Here is a 4,104-nt window from a genome sequence, read left to right on the forward strand (position 1 = left end):
GGGTAGTGGGGAGAGCTAAATGTTAGGTTTTTTTTTAATACTTAGCCATAACATTAAAAAAACAAATTCCATTTTGGTTGTTGAAAAATGTGAACAAAGTTACAATCGATTCATAAAGAAAGAAAAATATTAATGATACTTAAACTGGCCTTGGGACAAAGGAGGTTTCCTTTAACTTCACATTGTCTTGTTCAACCTGCAGTCACTGCAGATGAGTGATTTGTCAGTTTCTGTAAGATTTCTGCACCTGGAGCAGGTATTTCTGTTTGCTGGTTAACTTCCTCAGCTGTCTCACATTTTAAAGGTCAACCCTACTCCATGTTTCAGTAGAAAACAAGCACATTTAGGAGTCAGTACATAACCAGACTTTTGGCCCTCACACCTATACCCAGTTGCTTATGCTGCATGATGAGATCAGATTTATCCATATTTTAGAAATTACATTTAGCTTAGTCGACAAAACAATACAAATGAAGACCGTCTTAAAAAAACTCTTGGTTTTGCAGTAAGCAGCCTGATTTCAAACTGACATCTTTGACAAAGGTAAAATAAAAATCTTTGTGTTTTCAGAAAAGTTGTTTCAGGACCTCCAATAAACTTATGTACACATCAAAGCACACAAGACAGATTCAGGAATTCTCTTTGTTTTCCAGATTTCACATTTTTTTATTACCTTAAAACATACTCAGACAACATTTGATGCATCATTGAATTTTTTTATTGTGTTTATTGGGACATCCATTTTTAGAAGTCATCGTAGCATCTGTTGGAAACACAGAACATAGTACAGTTAGGGTGTTGCTAGTTGTTACTTAATCCTGGATTGGATTTTAAAGTTAATTTTGATATTTTTTTCACAAGAAAAAAAAAGTCGATTTCCTAAAGTTTAACTATAAATGAAGGAATTTGTGCATTCAGGTAATTGAAAATTAAGTAATTTCTCTAACATCTAACCCATTTTAGCCACTGAGCCATACCAAACACCCATAATCTATTCTTGAATGAATTATTGACTATTATTGACAAATTACAGACTTTTTTATTGAATAAGTTATTACTCATTATTGAGTAATGAAAGTCAACATCAGATGTTGGTCAACATTGTTGGGCAACATCTTGGGGTCTTCTAGAGTCAGTCTGAAGTGAGAGAGGTCCCTGACATGGCAGAAAGACATAGATATAATTAACAGCTTTTATTTATTTATTTTTCAGCTAATAACAACTTTTATTTATTTTTTTTCATATTTTTTCAGTTATACACAGCTTTTAAATATTTATTTTTCAAGTATTAAGAACTTTTATTTTCAGCTTTTATTTTGAAAAGGAGCCGAGTGAGGCTCACTTTACCTCAGTGTGTTACGACAACAACGAGAGAACGGTCGAAACTATCGTGACCTACAATAAACGTACTTCAATAAAATGCATAAGTGAAAACATAACATACTTTATAAGTACAATAAACCATATTTCTTTGTCAAATATCGCAAAGAAACGTTACCTCATCAATAATCCTCGTGACTTTGAGGGTTACCCACAGCCAATCAGTGTTCGCCGCCGACAAACGCCTATTAAATACTGTTAGCCAATCAGTGTTCGCCGCCCATAAACGCCTATTCGCCAGAAACGCCCACTTTTGGTCTGCAGAGACCCCCTTCTCATTTTGGGGCGTAACTGTAACCTTGAGTACACAATTTGGTTCCACCTTATGTACTACATGTGATGCGAATGACAATAAAGTCACCTTGAACCTAAAACAAGTTTTCTTTTCAGTGAAAGCAGAATGTGTCAGTGAGAATAAAAGGACTCCAGCAGCTTAGCACCAGCAAACTGTTTTATCGCACTGTGGAATATGCTGTTTGTGGGAGTCAGTTTGTTTGGTGGCTCCTCAAATTGAGGAAGTCCTTTGGATGAAGGACGAAATGTCTCAGCAAAAATCAAAAAGAAACCGTCCAGATGACATGACTGAACATTGTTGGATTTTATACCTGGATTATTGAGCATTTGGTGTTCAGCAGCTTATTTATTTATTTATTTGTTGTATCATAACCCTTCAAAATACGATATAAAAATTAAAGTGTCTGAATAAATGCAACCCCTGATCCAGCACCTTGGAAACCAATTGCAAATTTTCTAAGATTCATCCAAAAATACAGAGTTCAACTATAAAAGTAATTTAACATGTGAGTAAGTTTTTAATGAACTAACATTTCAACTGGTTCTGTCTTTTTGAAAGTCTAAAGGAAACACTGTTATCACAGCAGGACAGCTGGCATTGTGATATTTGACAGCTTACAGTATTACAATTTTTATTTATATTTTTGAGACACAATGAAACAAGTGACACTGAATAATAAAATCTCATAATATGCATTGAGGATAAAGCAGCAAAAATGCTGCTTCTGTAGCAGATTGTGCCGAACGTGCCAAAGTTTAATACCTCCCAGCATGGCACTCAAATAGTTCAGTACAGCAGCACTGTGTCATTAGTCATTGATGGGCTGCAACCAGCTCCCCCAAAAAATGGACCTCTGCAATCACTGTTGCTTAGCAATGTAGCATGCACATAAAAAAGAGAAGCAGACTCAATTGTGTTGGAGGTACCACCTGCAGTTTTTAGAGTTTACACATTAGTGTGTTGACTAGCACAACAATGCTATAAGTGAGTCTATTTGGCTGGCTTTGTTTAGATCTTTTTTTTTTCTTCATAATTTTTTTAAGGGAAGCTATTCAATATCTGTAAACAATGACCTAGTCCCTTAGGGAAAATGGCCGATAACGCAGGAAGACACCGGGAAACAAAACAAAGAAGTTTCCAAAGGAAAACACAAAGATCATGACAAAATTAACAGAATTCATCCATCCATTCGTTACCTTTTTTCATTAATTCATTCAACCTTTATTTACCCGCCTCTTCCTTTTTGGGTTGCGGGTGTCATTGGTGCCCATGTCCTGCTATCACTGTGTGAGAGGCGGAATACACCCTGGACAGGTCTCTTTAGTCCACCACAGGGACACATAGAGACAAATGAGACAAGCAACCATTCACTCTCTCACTCACATGGAGACAATTTAGAGTTACCAATCAGGCTAACATGCATGTTTTTGGTCTGTGGGATGAAACCGGAGTACCCGGAGAAAACCCAGGCCAGCATGGAGAGAACATGTAAACTCCACCCAGAAAGACCCCTAGACTGGGATTTGAACTGGCAACCAGCTCGCTGAGTCGGTAGAGGCCAACTGTGCCACCGTACTGCCCCACAACAACCAAAACAAAGAAACTGTCCAGATGACCCGACTGAGAATTATTGGATTTGGTACCTGGATGATCGAGCATGAACTTTGAACCACTTTGGCTGTGGCTGCATGCCTGGGAGGAGTCGACAAGGGACAGGACGGTCCCAGAAGCCATATTAGCTACAGCAAACTGGTTGGTCCACTTAAGGAGTTTACTGCCTGGTGGTGTTAGAAGGGTTTTTCCCTCCGCGTGATCATAGACTGGACCATGCAACTCACAGGAGACCTCACCTTAGTTTAAGATAATTTTACAGTTAAAGCATTACAAAAACAAAATTCCAAAATGCATTTTGGGAGACAATAGCGGCATACTTCACCTGATAAGTTGCTCTGCTCAAGATTGTCTGACGCTACTTCCTGTTGTAGGATAATATAAGTCTTTCATGAACCCGCCCCCCTCTCAGAGGGGGCTCGTACCCTTATTGGATGAGCATCTAATCAATATATGGTTACCATGGCAATCACACCGTCATATTTATTTTCTTTCAAGTAAAAACTAGTTTTAACTGGAATTTGGTGCCAGTCTCGAAAGTTACTTTTGTTCTTTGTTTCTGTCTGCAGAAAAACAATTAGTTAGCCCCCCCCCCCCTTCCTGCTCAGTGTTGGACTACATGAAAACAAGTATTCCACCTCTATGAGGTAAAATATAAGTGAACATAGTTTATAAAACACACAAAAATAGATATATGATGTGAATAAAGTGTAAAATACAATATACAAGTGAACACACAGTGTACAGAATAAAGTGAACACAAAAATATTTATCTATAAAAAGTGAGTTAAAAGTGCATAGTGTTCAAATATATATAT

Source organism: Nematolebias whitei, chromosome 1, assembly GCF_014905685.2.
Source record: "Nematolebias whitei isolate Nwh7 chromosome 1, NemWhi1, whole genome shotgun sequence".
Classification (NCBI taxonomy): domain Eukaryota; kingdom Metazoa; phylum Chordata; class Actinopteri; order Cyprinodontiformes; family Rivulidae; genus Nematolebias; species Nematolebias whitei.